This window comes from Rattus norvegicus, chromosome 8 (genome assembly GCF_021556685.1).
Source record: "Rattus norvegicus strain SHRSP/BbbUtx chromosome 8, alternate assembly SHRSP_T2T, whole genome shotgun sequence".
Taxonomy (NCBI): domain Eukaryota; kingdom Metazoa; phylum Chordata; class Mammalia; order Rodentia; family Muridae; genus Rattus; species Rattus norvegicus.
The window spans coordinates 90507352-90524960 of record NC_141541.1 but is presented as its reverse complement, the minus strand read 5'-3'; the positions used below and the strand labels follow the sequence as shown (position 1 = coordinate 90524960).

Here is a 17609-nt window from a genome sequence, read left to right as displayed (position 1 = left end):
GAAGTGACGGGCACTGTGTTGTTGTGGCTTCTCCAAAGGACGTTAAGAGACTTAGTCCATGGAGGCTGTGGCTAATCATCAATTTATCATTCCCCAAACCTTTCTATTCCCCTAATGGGAATAACTGTACCATGAATAAAATTAAATGGCCACTTAGTTCATATTTAGTCACTATGAAGCAGCAACACGAGGCTTGAAGAAGATCCTTACAAAGTTTTGCTTCTTTAAAGTCTTCTCAACCAACCTTACCAGCAGACTGGAAAAATATATTCTAAATGCCCAAGAAAAGAGACCGGGCTGTCACCATGGGAGAGGTATGCTTGACCTGCTAATAATGATCTAGGTTTACCCCATGCTTGAAATTACTTTCCTTGAGATCCACAGGACATGCACTTCATTCTAACATAGGTTATTGTAGCCCTTATCTACAATCTTTCCCATCAAGTAACAGAACTGTACTTCTGTCAGGTTATCTAATGAGTTGTTTGATATATTTATCCCTCCCTAATTAGTAAATGCCACTGAACACAATCTACCTGACTACTCACACAGGATGGGTACGGAAGAGTATTAGGTGATTGATATGCCGAGGGGATGGACAGGAAAAGCAACTAGATCCTTGGCTACTCAGCCGCATCATGAGAAAACTGTGATTAGTCTATGATATGCATCTCAAAAATAACATCCAGTATCTTTCTGTCCTTATATATCATAAACAATGTCCCAAATATATGCACCAATTGCATATCAAATCCTTGTACCTTCTCCACTAAACAATCTTTGCTCTTTAGTTCTTTCAATCGCTTCCTCTAGCTGAGGACTCTCTTAGTTCTTTAGATATCCTCTAGCTGAAGACATAGCCCAGGGACAGGACACTTGTCCAATGAGCTCAAGGCACTTAGTTCCATCCCTAACACAGAAAACAGAAAATAAGGATAAATGCCGATGGATCCTCTTACAATCTCTCTATTTTATTTTTTTAAATTATAGTACATTTCTCCCTTTCCTTTCCTCCTTCTAGTCTCTGGCATATTCCCATCCCCATTCTCCTTCAAATTCATGGCCTAGTTTTTCATTGTTATTATATGCATTTATGTGCATGTATATACATATGTATATGATTATATATATTCCAAAATTACAAGTTCAATTGTATAGGGCATGGCTTAAGTGAAAATGACACCCACAAGCTCATACGGAGAGGCACTATGGGGCATGAGGCCTTATTGGAGGGGGAATTTAGGGACTCAAGGCCCAGCCCAGGCCCAGTGGCACTCTCTCTTCCTGCCAGTTGAGATGTAGGCCTCTCAGCAACCTCTCCAGCACCATTTCTGCCTGCACGATGCTATGCTTCCTGGCATGATGATAATGGACTAAGTGTCTGAACTGTAAGCCTGCCCCAATTAATTGTTTTCCTTTATAAGAGTTGCCATGGTCATGGAGTCTCTTCACAACAATAAAACTCTAACTAGTACAGGATCAAACCTGAAATTCTGTAATTGTTAGAGGAAAAAGGAGGAAATGCACTTTAAGATATATGCATAGGCAAGGATTTGACAGAACCCAAGTCATTCATGAAATAAGGATCTGATAATTGGGACATAATGAGGTGAGTGTTTCAGCACAGAGATGAGCAAACAGTTAATAGGGCGAAGCAAGCCTATTGAATCAGAGATAGCTTGGGTAGCCATTTTAGAATTGATATCTAAAATACACAAAGAACACACACACACACAAAACTAAACAAGAAATTAAACAACATTATCAATAAATGGGCTAATGAAGTAAATAAATAATTCTCAAAAGATGAAATGCAAATAGACAACAGACAAACAAATGTTCGACCTTATTAGGCTTTAAAAATAACAAACTAAAATATTTTACTGGCTGAGCAGGTTGCATTTATATATTTACACACACACATACACACATATACATAGATATGTGTATAATATATATGTACGTATATGTGTATGATGTGTATACATGTATATATATATATATAACAGCAATTAAAAAGAGACCATGAATTTGGGTACAAAGGAGAGATGCACGTGGTAGGTGATGAAGAGAAGACGTTTCAGGAAGCAGGGAAATGAGGTAATTATATCGCAATCTCAAAAAGTTTTAAAATGTTTTTTAAACTATGGTGAGGCTCTATTTAACAACAGTCAGAATGAGAGTCACTACAACAACTAATTACAGAAATGATAGTGAACACGTGGACACAAAGGAACCGGTGCACAACGCTGGCTGCATGTAAACTAGTTAGGCCACGGTGTACTTCACAGCGGAAGTTTCTCCAAAACGTAAACATTGATCTTCTCTATGACCTCATTATATTACTCCTGAGTATTTACTTGACTGACTCAAGTCAAATCACAGAGATGCTTGCACATCAATGCTTATCACAGCACTCTTCGCACTACCAACTTAGGGGACCCATGTGTTCACAGGAGAGGAAAGGATAAGGAAAATGTGTGACATATACAGAATGGAATATTTTTTAACCATAAAGAAGAATAAAAGTCCCTGGAAACTCTGGTGGGGTCTAGTTGGTTGATATTATTGTTCTTCCAACTGTGTTGCAAACCTCTTCAGATTCTTCAGTCTTTTCTCTAACTCCTTCATTGGGATCCCCTTGTTCAGTCCAATGGTTGGCTGCAAGCATCCTCATCTGTATCAGTAAGGCTCCTCTCAGGAGACACCCATATCTGACTCTTGTCAGCAAGTACTTCTTGGCATCAGCAATAGTGTCTGAGTTTGGTGGCTGCATATGGCATGGATCCCCAGGTGGGGCAGTCTCTGCATGACCTTTCCTTCAGTCCCTGCTCCACTCTTTGCCCATGTATTCCCCCCACCACCACCGTGAGTACAGAGTGCACATGGAGGAACCCATAGTTCCAGACACATATGTAGCAGAGAATGGCATTGTCCAGCATCAATAGGAGGAAAAGCCCTTGGTCCTGTGAAGGTTTGTTTCCCCAGTGTAGGGTAATACCAGGGTGCTGAGGTTGGGGTAGGTGGGAGGGAGTGGAAGAATCCTCACAGAAGCAGGGGAAAAGGGTATAGAAGAGAGGTGGGAAGGAGATAACATTTGAAATGTAAATACATAAAATATGTAGGTTGATGTCATTATGCAGGTGAAGGCAGACAAGATAGATAAAACGAGGCCTGTCATTGGACAAGAAGGAAGGGAGGTGAGAACAGAGGTTTTAGAAGGGAGGGAGAAGAGGAGAGAGGAGGCTCGAGTGAGGAAGGAGCTGAGAGAACATGGCGGCAGATGTTAAGATACCTCTCTGCACATAGTTACAGGTTGTTGTGACTATTCTTAAGGGATGGGTGTGTACAGGATTTTGTGTTGTCTAGATGGGCAAATTATATTTCAAGTGGATCAGAGGATATTGTGCGATGTGTCCTTTCATGTGCTTAGTTAATTGAGTTCAAGAGAGTTTATGGTGGCGGGACACACCGGGCTGCCATGGAATTGGGAGGTGTATGCCTTGCATGGTGGCTGTGAGTGAGGGTAGGGCAGCCTGACAGGGTGCCACGTTGGACTGGCTTGTGGACTGCCTGGGTCAGAGAGTACTTGGGGGCAGTGTGGAGCCGCTGAGATAAATTATTGCTAGTTCCAATGGCCCACTGCAGCAGGAACTAGAGAGACAGCGACCATCAGGGTACACAGGAACTGTTCCTCAGTTTGTTTTTATTTTTTTACCACAACAAAAATATTGAAGAAAAATAAAATTAAAAAAAAGTGAAGTAAAGTAATAAAATCAATATTAGCAAAAGAAAAAAAAGGAATAAAAGTCATGTATTTGTTGGAAAGATAATGCAACTGGAGATGATCATTTTAAAACAATTTAGCCGACATCTCAAAAACAATAAGTATATTTTCTCTCATACATGGTGGTTCCTAGATTTTATGGAAATACACAGTCGTGTGTATACACATGACATGGAATGGAAATACAACTGTCTATGAGACCAAAGCATACTAGTTAGGGGGTTTTGGGCGTGGGGAGAAGCTTAGGAAAAGAAAGAGAGGACGAGGAGAGAGGTAAGAAGAGAAATGTGCTCAGCATAAACTTGACATTCACTAAATCCCTAAAATGGTTAGATTTTTAAAGGGGAGTGTTCAATCCTCCCACAGGAGCTGAGTGTTCTTGCCATCCATCGTTACAAGTGCCATAACTGGCAAATCCTCAATGCTCCTTCCTCCCGCTGCAGTGGCTGACATTCAACACCGAGTCTTAAAACAGCGATAAAACAAGCTGTTGTAAGGGGAGGTGAAACCTTCCACCTTTCATGAAAGCCCATTCAACCCAGGAAGAGAAAAAAAATCATTTTTAATGAGCTTCATTCCAGGATGAGAGATTTTAGTTTCAGAAGAACCTGCAATACAACAATATCCTAGATCTATTATTCAAGAAAAATGTCTGTATCACAATGTATGCCTAACTAAAAAAAAAAGAAGAAACTTGACAGGTGACAAAAACAAAACAAAACGAAACAAAAGCACTCAGTGATGCTCCCCTGATAACTTCCCAGTATCCAAATACTTGACCACTTTTTCTTGCATCTTTTGTCTTTATAACCCTTTAGCTTTCCAAATCTCAACTCCTCCAAACATTCTCCACAATACAGTTGTTAAGTATGTTAAGTATGTTTACCTCTCGAATGCTTCAGAAAATTTGGGCCTATTAAGTTGATGCTGCGACTTTTAGCTTCAGGTATTCTCATACAGCAGAACTTAACATATACATGCCATTCATATATACCATAAAAGCTAAAATACACTAGCCTTCTAATTTCCTTTGATATAAAAAACATGAAATAAATTAATATTATGTTTTAACAAGGCATCCATAATATTGATTTTAAATATCTGATTCCAAACATTGCTATTCCCACTGTCATACATGAAGAAAATGGTCTTCATGTCCAAATTTAAGGACTGAATATTGTCAATTTTGTGATTTACTGACACATACCAAGACCTAAGGCCTCACAGAAGCTGTAAGCTATAACAATGGAAAGTAAAATAGTGGATGATAATTTATGAATGTCATTACTGTAGTCACAAGATATACAAAAAAATCTAATAATTCTATGCAGGGAAAAAAAGAATTATGACAAGCCAAAAATGAGCGGAATGTATGTAATTAACTTGACAAAATTTTTCTTAATTGGAAATAGCCCGATATATTCAGACATGGTGGTTCACATTGTAATCCCAGAATTCAGAGGCTGAAGCAGTCTTGAGAGCAGGAGGCCAGGCTGGCCTACAGAGTTAAACCTTGCCTCAAAAATCCAAAAGATATGGAAAAAAAAAAAAACAGTTGATGAAGAAGAGTCCAAATTATCGAATTCTCATAATATGAGTATTTTATATAGCGACATACTAATTTATTTTCTATGGTTCCTGGTGGGACTCATATCCTCTAGCTTTGTAATTGTAGACTATAAAGCTATTGAAGGCTTTATTTAAATCAATTCTAATTATTGACTTTCTGCTACTTTGGACATCCCTGACTCATCCAACCCTCACTAGCTCTTTCTTCTGCAATGTAGACCCCACTCCTGGTCCTGCTCCTCTGATATGTTGCATATCCCACCACAGCCTAGTTCTTCGATGGATGATTCTTATCTCTACATCATGTACCACCACATGCTTGTCAGGTCCTTGAAAGAGGAAAAAAACCTGTCCGCCCCACTTAACACCCTCAACACTTTCTGCAGTTAATCTAGTTGCGTACTTGCTCAATAAAAGATCTGATCGACAAGTGACTGAGCCCTCCCCCCCCCCCCCAAAAAAAAAAATCATCCTCATGTCCAGGAAACCTCAGAAACCACCTCCATGGTGGAGACAGGCTTGCAAAGACTCAAAAAGGCGTAGAACACAACACGGAACACACACATTGCCTGACAAAACAAAGTTCCTGAGACTCCAGATGCAATCTACTTACAGGGAAAGAAATACCCATCCCCATGTGTGAGGAGACCTACCTCCGCTAAGGGCGCGACAAGGAACCCCAAGCTGCCTGAGGTGACCAAGGGCCTGAGAGAACAGAGCTGGCAGACGCTGCACAATCTAGGGCTCCTGAGAAGGAAGGACGCCCTCAGGCGGCGGGGGAAGCCCGTGGGCCAGCATGCGTGCCATGCACGCGGATGCAAGCGCAGACCGCTGGTAGGCGCCAGAGCCTTGGGCGCCACTCCTCTGGGTTTTCTTTCAGTGCCAATCAAGTGGGAGGCCCGCGGAGACCACAAGCCCCAGAAGCCTCTGCGCCATCGCCTTGGAGGGGCTGCGGAGGGCTCCGGCGGGCTTTGACGAGGGGCTGGCAACTGGTTTGGCAGGAAGAGGAGGGAGTTTCCTGCATCTTGGCTCCTGCAAGGTTCAGAAGTGTCTAGGAGGGCCTGCACCGCCTCTGCTTTGAGTCAAATGCCCTGATTGGCTTCTAAGGAGAGACCCACGGGGCTTACTAGCCATTAATAACTAGGCCTTGAAAAAAAGGAAAGTCTCAGGAAAACTTCTGTTTTGCCAATTCCTGTTCTACATGGGAGCAGTGGGGAAAACATATTCTTTGGGTTCATTTGTTGCAAAATGTTTCTCATTCGTCTACCAGTCATATCTTAATCTAAGATTTAAATTTATTTTTATCTCACATACTGAAATCCATCAAAAATTAAAATGTAAAGTAGATTCTAAGAATTCTGAAGACACTTCTGTAGTCTTTAAAGCAATGTGCTAAGTTGCTAGTAGGTAGAAGTTTAAACAATTATATAGTATAAATTATCAAACATTATAACTCAGGAGAAAGGTCTGCACAATTCATTCTCCTACATAAATGAACCTTTATTAAGTCATTTGATTGCATCTAGTCAGTTATTGCTAATGTCTTGGAAATGTTAAGCTTTATTGTTCTATCAATGTGTTTAAGAAAATCAACAAATTTTAAATATATGAAATATATTTAATATATGAATAGAGTTTTCGTTAGTCTTGCAGCAGTGATTTTCATGCAAACTAAAATCGGATTATCTTGAACTCCAAGGTAATGAGCATTGAATTAATGCTTTACTGTACTTTCTGTTCTTCTTTGAGAAATGTAAAATCAAACCATCAAAGTTCATTTCAGAGATAATGAACAGTCAAGTAGGAGTGATGTAGAAAAGTTGTTTTGTGTTGATAAATATTTGATATTCTATTTCAATTCCTTTCGTGTATTTATTGAGAAAATTGAACTTTTATGTGTCAGACACTGGTTAAGGCCTGATTATAGAACTATACAAGACAGGGCACTCAGTCTAGTAATGAAAACAAATAGGTACCAATTACCAAAATACAGAACAGCCACTGAAATCCTTAGGAAAGCTCAGATTCAGTTTTAACTATTTACCATATAAATTGGAGACTTTCTAATTTCCGTAACCTCAACAGTTTTCTTTGAACATCTTTAGATGGCTAAAGATGTTTTAGACCTCATAGCAGGAAAAAAAACATTGCAAGAAAATTAAACAAGCTTTTGACTCATGATTAATGAAACACAAAGTGATCAATCAAATACATGCTTTTTGAGTAAAGTAGTGGACTCCATTTGTGTTTTACATGTAATTCTGAGCATTTTTGGAGACATTTTTAATGTCACAGTCTGTCAATGGGAGTATATCTATAGATATAGATGATATAGAATAGATATAGATATCCTTTATAGATATATGTATAGATACAGATATGTTAGGGAAATGACAAACTTTATAGAAAGTGAAGAAACAGGCATACACACAAGCAAGCAAAGCGCAGAAAAAGACACCCCATTAACTGTGAAGAAGAACTGGGTACCAGGGTCTGATTTTCACCTCTAGGGTTGGGTTTTTGTTATATGAGAATAGGTCCCTCTCCTCTCATTTCGTAGTGATCAATTAAGGAAAAGAAAAGGCAGGCCATCAGCCAAAAACTCCAGGTAATCATGTTCAGGGCCAGTCTTGAGTATATCTGATCACCCTGGACATGTCAACCAAGAAGGGAGAGAGTATCACTGTCAACACTTTGTCAAGTGTGAAAGTGTGAAAGAAGCATTTAACATTCTGTTGCTGACCAGTAGTCCTTTTTCTCATCTGTCTGTCTGTCAAGGATGTCCAGCTCCTTGTCCCTCAGCATCTTCTTATAAATTTGGAGTATCCAAATAAAATGAAAGGAAAAGATTATCACAAGATGTATAATCTCAGATGCTGAATTAACCTGATTGGTTAATTAGAACCCACTATCAGTGTATGAGTAAACTGAGTACAAAATTTAATCAGCAAGCTGCTGTGATGATATAGAGGGTAAAGACATTCGCCTCTAAGTCTGACAACCTACGTCCATCTTCAAAGCCACAAAGGAGAAAAGAGGATTGGCTTGTAGAAGTTGTACTCTGAGCTTGAGACATAGGAATGGCACAAGTGTTTACTACCATGTGAACACACACACACACACACACACACACACACACAAATAACTAAAAAAATATGTAATCAAGGAGTAAAATTAACTGTAAAATGGCTACTTAAGCCATGAACAACAGATTACCTGATAAAATATCAAAGGAAATGGTGGGTTGATTTTTAAGGATGTCGGAAAGTAAGGTGTCTTTAAGAAAGAAAGAAAGAAAGAAAGAAAGAAAGAAAGAAAGAAAGAAAGAAAGAAAGAAAGAGAAGAGAGAAGAAAAACAACCTGTAGGATGGGAAATTAGTGAATGAATGGTAGAACAGAGAGCAGTTCCCTAACGTGTCAGATCTGGGGCTTAATCCACAGCATTGGAAGAACAGAAAGCAAACAGTTTGAAGTATGTTATACTATCAAATATGAAAACAGCAAGTTGTATATTTTTTTACAAACAGAGGCTAACAAAAGATATTAAGGCTCTGTTTGTAATTCAGAAGTTCTAAAAACATTTATATAAGTTCTAATTATAAGTAAGAGACCCATTATTCTCAATGATTTTGCAGCCTAATCAGAGTCAGATTTTACCACCAAGCATCATCAGTGATATCTTAGGGTCTCCATTGCTGTGATGAAACACCATGACCAAAAGAAACTTGAAGTGAGGAAAGGATTTTTTTTTTACTTATACTTCTATATCACAGTTGAAAGAAGGCAGAACAGGAATTCAAGCAGGGCAGGAACCTGGAGGCAGAAGTTGATAGAGAGGCCATGGAGAGGTGTCCCGAACTGGCTTGCCCTTATGATTTGCTGAGCCTGCTTTCTTATAGAACCCAAGACCACCAGCCCAGGGATGGCCCCACCTACAGTGAGCTGGGTTCTCCCACAACGTCAATCACTAATTATGAACACGCTTTAGTCGACTCGCTCCCATACAGATTGATCTCATGGAGGCATTTTCTTATTTTTTTGTCATTTTTTTCTTTTATTAGATTTTTTTATTTACATTTCAAATGTTATCCCCTTTCCCAGTTTCCCCTCAAGGTATCTGCTATCTCCCTCTACTTCTATGAGGGTGCTCCCCAACCCACCCACACACTCCCTCCCACCTCCCTGCCCTGACATTCCCCTGCACTGGGGCATCTAGGTTGGCAGGACCAAGGGCCTCTCCTCTCATTGATACCCAAAAAGACATATGCAGATGGAGCCATAGGTCCTTCTCCACCCCTGTGTACTCTTTGGTAGTAGTTTAGTCCCGGGGAACTCTGGGTGGTCTGGATGGTTGATATTGTTCTTCTTATGGGGTTGCAAACACCTTCAACTCCTTCAGTCCTTTCTCTTAACTCCTCCATTGGGGAACCCATTCTCAGTCCAATGGTTGGCTGTGAGCATCTGCCTCTGTATTTGTCAGGCTTTGGCAGAGCCTCTCAGGAGACAGCTATATCAGATTCCTGTCAGCATACACCTTTTGGCATTTGCAGTATTGTCTGGATTTGGTGGCTATATATGGGATGGATTCCCAGGTAGGGCAGTCTCTGCTCCATACTTTGTCTCCATATTTCCTCCTGTGAATATCTTTGTTCGCCCTTCTAAGAAGGACTGAAGCATCCACACTTTGGTCTTCCTTCTTGAGCTTCATGTGGTCTGTGAATTGTATCTTGGGTATTTCAAGCTTTTGGGCCAATATCCACTTATCAGTGGGTGCATATCGTGTGTGTGTGTGTGTGTGTGTGTGTCTGTGTGTGTGTGTGTGTGTGTGTGTATGAGACAGAGAGAGAGAGAGAGAGAGAGAGAGAGAGAGAGAGAGCCACTCAGGGTGATATTTTCTAGTTCTATCCATTTGCCTAAGAATTTCATGGTCATTTTATTTAATAACCAAGTAGTACTCCATTGTGTAAATGTACTACTTCTTTTTTTATCCATTCTTCTGTCAAAAGACATCTGGGTTCTTTCCAGCTTTTGGCTACTGTAAATAAGGCTGCTGTGAACATAGTAGACATGGGTCCTTGTTATATGTTGGAATACCTTTTAGGTCTATAGCTGGGGCCTCAAGTAGTACTATGTTAAATTTTCTGAGGAACCTCCAGAATCATTTCCAGAGTGGTTGTACCAGCTTGCAATCCCACCAACATTGGAGGAGTGTTCCTCTTTCTCCACATCCTTGCCAGCATTTGCTGTCAACTGAGTTTTTGATCTTAGCCATTCTGACTGGTGTGAGGTGGGAATCTCAGGGTTTTGATTTGTACTTCCCTGATGACCAAGGATGTTGAACATTCTTTAGATGCTTCTTGGCCTTTTAATATTCCTCAGTTGAGAATTTTTATTTAGCTCTGTACCTCATTTTTATTAGGGTTATTTGATTCTGTGGAGTCTAACTTCTTGAGTTCTTCATATATATTGAATATTAGCCCTCTATCGGATATAGGATTGGTAAAACTCTTTTCCCAATCTGTCAGTTGCCGTTTTGTCCTAATGACAGTGTCCTTTGCATTACAGAAGCTTTGCAAGTTTATGAGGTCCCATTTGTCAATCCTTGATCTTACAGCATAAGCCATTGGTGGTTTGTTCAGGAAAGTTTCCCCAGTGCCCATGTGTTTGAAGCTTTTCTCCACTATTTCTTCTACTAGTTTGAGTGTATCTGGTTTTATGTGGAGGTCCTTGATCCACTTGGACTTGAGCTTTGTACAGAGCAATAAGAATGGATCAATTTGGGGTTGGGGATTTAGCTCAGTGGTAGAGCGCTTGCCTAGCAAGTGCAAGGCCGTGGGTTCAGTCCCCAGCTCTGAAAAAAAAAAAGAATGGATCAATTTACACTCCTCTACATGCTAACCTCAAGTTAAACCAGTACCATTTATTGAAAACGCTGTTTTTCCCCCATTGGATGGGGATTGGATGCTCCTTTGTCAAAACTCAAGTGAGCATAGGTGGTGGGTTAATTTCTGGATCTTCAATCTATTCCATTGATCTACCTGCCTTTCTGTGTACCAATACCATATAGTTTTTATCACTGTTGCTCTGTAATATAGCTGGAGGTTAGGGATGGTGATTCCCACAGAAGTTCTTTTATTGCTGAGAATAGTTTTTGCTATACTGGGTATTTTTTATTATTCCAAATCAACTTGCAAATTGCTCTTTCTAACTCTTTGAATAATTGAATTGGAATTTTGATGGGGATTGCATTGAATCTGTAGATTGCTTTTGGTAAGGTGGTCATTTTTACTATATTAATCCTGCCAATCCATGAGCATAGGAGATCTTTCCATCTTCTTAGATCTTCTTTGATTTCTTTCTTAAGAGACTTTAAGTTCTTGTAATACAGATACTTCATTCACTTTCTTGGTTAGAATCGCACCGAGGTATTTTATATTATTTGTGACTATTGAGAAGGGTGTCATTTCCCTAATTTCTTTCTCAGCCTTTTTATCCTTTGAGTGGAGGAAAGCTACTGATTTGTTTGAGTTAATTTTATACCCAGTCATTTTGCTGAAGTTGCTTATCAGCTGGAGGAGTTCTCTGGTGGAATATTTGGGATCACTTAAATATACTATCATATTATCTGCAAATAGTGATATTGTGATTTCTTCTTTTCCAATTTGTATCCCTTTGGCTTCATTTTGTTGTCTAATTGCTCTGGCTAGGACTTCGAGAACTATATTGAATAGGTAGGAACAGAGTGGGCAGCCTTGTCTAGTCCCTAATTTTAGTGGTATTACTTCAAGTTTCTCTCCATTTTGTTTGATGTTGGCTACCAGTTTGTTGTATATTGTTTTTACTATGTGTAGTTGGTTCCCTCTTCTCCAAGTTGACATAAAAGTAGCCAGTAAATGTTTTAACTACTAAATACCAAACAAACTGTATTTGTCCTGCGATCATAGACTGCTTGATGCAGTTAATCTCATAAAATTTTATAAGACAAGTATTGTCTCTAATATTTATTTTGCAATGAGGAAAGATTATTATTTAGATGTATTCATCCAAGGACACTCAGCTTGCTATGAAAGTCCATCTTACTCTCTTTATACTTAAAACCCATACACTAGACAAATGTACTGTAGCACATCCGGGAATATGGCTAAGCATTCTCTATATAATGGCCTTAAGTATAGTTTACAAGTTTTCTATTGAGGGATATATTAGCTTGAAATTGTTTTAATGGTGATAAGAGGGCAGATAAGTTCACAAACCCTTATTTCTATTTGTCAGTATCTTAGCTACATTTCCATGGGATGAATTTCAGATTTGTCCACTGCTATTCTATTGCACTGATATCTGTCAGCAGTGTCCACCTTGGTCTAGGGCCTTGAGTTTTCCACCCACTAGAGCACTGACATAGAAACAAATATAAACTGATGTAACAGAACTGAAGAACTCCTATAAACTCCTACAGCCACCTAACTACAGCCACCTAACTACAGCCACCTAACTACAGCCACCTAACTACAGCCACCTAACTACAGCCACCTAACTACAGCCACCTAATTTTGCTTTATTTTTTTCACTTACTTTATTTCCATAGCTCTCACATTCTTGATATTGCCTCTTTGGAGTGATGCATGAATCTTGGAAAGGGTGACATAAAAGTTTAATTATAGCTTTAGCGGAGTAAGGAACCTGTGTGAATGAGCTTTGATGGTTATTTCTTTTGCAATAAAACAGAACTGCAAAATAATCAGAAAATGAAACCACAGAAAAATATTCAAATGATTTTCCAGCCACTCACTTTGTCTAAGTTCTGAGTACAAGATTTGCTGTTCCTCTGTGAAGTATGACTTAAATCCAATCGAAAAGCTTGATTCTGTCCAGAACCCCTGAGCCCACTATTGCACCATCTGATAATCTTGTCTGGTGCGCTTTTATTATGAAACATGTAAAATTCTCATTTGAGTGGGACCTTAAACTTTAATTCTCTACACCAGCTTTAGTAACACCTTCCAGTACTGTAAGAGCTAGAACACAAGGAGGGGACAAGTCCAGCTTAGTTCTAGTCTTATTTCTCTAAGTGCTGTCATCAAAGCATGTGATATTTTAAGTAATATGTTCTTACTATCCAGTTTTAAATACAACCAAAAATCCATGGAAATAGACTTTATTGTTTTAGGGTCCTATATGGCTTTCTGGTTAACAAGTTCTTCAGAGATAATGTACCCTGGAGCTGAGATTTTTTTGACAAACATGTGGTTAGTATTTGTTTCTACTCTTAAAAAATGTCCTGTTTACTCTTTGCGAAGAGATTGTATTATCTTTACTTCTTTAGATCTACTTACATAGTACAAAAATGGGTTTCTAAATCAGAAAAACACATATGGGCTAATATTATGTTGGCTACATAAAACAATAATCGTATGAACAGGACAATAATGAAAAAGTCCCAAACCAACATCCCATAACAGATAGTGGAATTACACAATTATGGAAATACAGAATTATCAGTGAAGCACTATGAAAATCTGTTGGTGTCTGTCCCAATATTCAGGTAATCACAGAGTTTCATAGCTAAGAAGATATTAAAGTAAACTATTAGCAAGATCTAATATAGCATAAAATGATTTTAGCCACTGGTATTAATTATCTCGATTTTTCATCTAGGAACATTTTTATAGAGCTCCATTTCTCTCTCTCACTCCAGATGAACTAAGTGGGCTGCCAGACATAACCTATTTAACTTTGGACTTGACTGTGTTGATGAAGGAATAAAGAAAGGACAGACACATATAAAAGTGGGATCAGGTGAGCTGTGTACCCTAATGGAGACACACCAGCAGCCTGGAGACTCAGCATATTATTATATACTGCAGGGTGAGGAGGCAGGAATACTTCATATGGTGAATGAGATGGGTAGGTTAAATAATCACCAGAGTGGGCATTCTGGAGGGCAACAGTCTCAGCGTGGTGTCACCCAAGAAGAGGAAGCTGTGGCGGAGTGCACTGATTTTTACCTAAAGTTAATCACTCATAACTTCTGTACTTGGAGAAGAGGAAGGCTTTGGCATTCCTTGGACGCTTACCCAAATGTCTGAGGCATTAGGGTCCCTGACGTTGCTGTGTCCATATCAATAATACAAATTCTCTCATGACTTCCTTCACTCCCCATATCTCTACCTTTCTTCTTAAATGTCCCAGATGTCCATATTATTCTAACAGACTATAAAGCTGAAACTTTCACATTTTAGGGCATCCCTATATGCATTGGACTCCACTCATCAGGCAGGCATGCCACTCTAGAGGAAGACAGTCCTACTGGATTTTCCTACTGGGATTTCCTTCACAGACTACTGACTCAAATGTTTTCCCCCTTTTGGCTAGAAGTCTCAGCCTTGGTTCCAAGTCTCAGCATTCACCGAGGAAGCAATGTAACTGCTGACATAGCAAGGAGGCACACTTCCTGCATGGAAACAGGTATCCATTTCAGATTTCCCTCACAAGTTTATGCCTTGGTAACCATAAGCAAGTTCATGCCTCAACTTCTCTCAAACTCATCCTTAGATCTCAGTCTCTTTTCAGAGAATGGTTTATTTTATTATTCCATTCCATGGTATGTGACAAACGTTTACTCACCTTAGTAAGGAATTGATAAGAGACCATGTACAGATAGTATCAAAGTCCAACTTGGTGGAACCAATGGATTTTATTGGGTTACTTACCAGAATAGAAATGACTCAACGACAGCTAAATCACAGAAATCAACCTCAGCATAAGTGCTAACTCATAAATGCTAGAAGTCTGTTCACTAAACAATTCAACAGTTTGGAGAATGTCCTTTCCGGGTGACTCAGTTGGTCTGGGCCTTTTTTAGGCACCTTCTTCGTTGGTTTCTTTTCCTTCTAGGCGAGTGCTTCTTTTTTTTTTTTTTTTTTTTTTTTTTTTTTGTGCTGGGGACCAAACCCAGGCCCTTGCACTTGCTAGCCAAGCGCTCTACCGCTGAGCTAAATCCCCAGCTAGGCGAATGATACTTAACCTGTGCATTGCTCCTATTTTGGGGGAGGAGGTCAGACGACACTTTCACAGGAGTCCCACATCAAATATCCTGAATATTAGATATTTACATTCTGATTCATGACAGTAGCAAAATTAAAGTAATGAAGAGGCAAAAAAATAGTATTATGTTTCGGTGTCACCACAGCATAGGAAACTGTTTAAAGGGTTTTAGCTGCAGCATTAGGAAGGTTGAAAATCACTGTTCTAGGCTGTTCAGCTGCTCTCTGCTTCTTCTAGGCAATGTAGCCTGTTTCTGCTTTAGTAAATGGATCACCTAGTCTCTCTCTTCCTGGTAGTGTGCCTAGTCTGATCTTCATCAGATTAGAGGGTCTGAGAGTCATCTAGGAAGCTTGGCTTGTCTGATAGTCTTTTTGATATATATCTTCCAGAGACTGTTTCTCAGTAGTGCTTACTATATAAATGCATAGGAAAGGAGAACCCTAGTGAATCTGGTCAGATTCATGTACTTCCTGAAACTGTTTTGAGTTATTTACTTCTAAGCTTAATGAGCTTCTCGGAAAGTTGGAATGTGTTATCCCACTCTAGAACATTCTGTCATTTCACACACAAATACACACACACACACACACACACACAGAGAGAGAGAGAGAGAGAGAGAGAGAGAGAGAGAGAGAGAGAGAGAGAATAAGCCATACTTTTCTAAAATATTTTATTGTTTCACATTTCCCTTAACTTTTTGAGGAGTTTCCTTCAAACTAGGAGGTTTCAATGTTAGAGGAAACTGGAAACTGCTATAAAATCATAGGTTGTACAAATTGCACGGCTGCTATTAAGAATACTGAGATTTAGGAAGATTCCATATTTTATTTTATCCTGAGTTGAAATGAATCTTATTATTTTTACAAGAATAGATATAAATAGATTAATAATTATGAGCACAGGCTCAGACGACCAGTTTTGACTCTTATAAGCAAATGACCCAGGATAAATTGATTGTTTTTTATGATTTCAATTTTCTAATCTATGACAAGGAAATAATGATAATAACTCTTATATTAAATGATACCATTTGTACACAGTACCTTAGAATGTGAGTCATACTGTTTTAAATAAATGGTAGCAATTATTTTCCTTAAGGTTTTTAATCTTCTATGAATGGTGATGGCATTAAGCAACTCTAAATACAAAGATAAATAGATTATTAGCGTACATATTTCTCTTTATATAGTAAATGTACACTGAGAGCTCTTTTCTGTTAGAAAATTCTCATTTAACTTACTGTCGGTAACAAGATTTCATAAGTGAATATAGTCTAACACAGGAACACAGTTTTGATAGTAAAAACTTCCCAACCTTTTCCCATGCATTGTAACTCAAAAATAACAAAGGAAAACATTACTTTTGAGCCAAATCTTTTGCAAATAATATTTACTAAATAAATAAATAAGAATACAGAATGTAGAATAAAAATTCCAAGCACTCAAAATATACTCCTTATTATATTGTGTGCTCAGAATACAACTTTTGCAGAGCTGTTAGAAATTTTTATAAAACCAAATACTATTCAATACTATTGTTTTATTTAAAACAAATTTAGGTAAATCACAGATATTATTTATAGAAATATACATATGTGTGTTAAGTACACTTTGTGTATTTGTATAATATGATGCATACATATGTAAAAATCAGCTAGAGAGAATAAAATAAAGACCACAGTTTTGATATTAAAACAAGTTTAGTACATTTTTCTCTGGTTCATCTTATGCTCATTAAATGTTTCTTTTGCTGTGATGGTTTTTTGGGTTTTGGTTTGGTTTGGTTCATTTGTTTTTGCCATGAACTTCAATCAAGATATTAAAATTCTTCAATTTGAAGATTTGTTCTGTGTTTTGTTTTGTTTGTGGGGGGTTGGAGGCTTTTGGTGCATTGCACAGAGGAGGATGATAGTGAGGGTAAATTATGAACATGAACGAGGTCCATGTGACAGAAACACTTATTCGTTTAATTAAAATAGGATTACATTAGTTTCCCCCTTCTTATCCACCCTCCTAACTTTCTCATGTCTTCCCCCAATCTCAAGTTAATAGTTCTTATTTATTATTATTTTATTATATTTTATTATTGATACATATTTTATACATTTTATAATATATAACATACACTATAATATATGCATGTATATATGCACAAATATAAAAAACCAACCCTCTGACTCTGATTTTATTATTTGTATGTATCTAGTTTC

At 38.4% G+C, this 17609-nt stretch overlaps 1 protein-coding gene across 1 annotated transcript in view; it reads right to left on the bottom strand.

Moving 5' to 3' along the window:
• Positions 1–6151, bottom strand: part of Mei4 (meiotic double-stranded break formation protein 4) — a 173821-nt gene extending 167670 nt beyond the window's left edge. The window contains 1 exon segment of the mRNA NM_001109378.1: positions 6010–6151. The gene's annotated coding sequence lies outside the window, so the exon portion shown is untranslated.
• Between the last annotated feature and the right edge of the window lie 11458 nt (positions 6152–17609).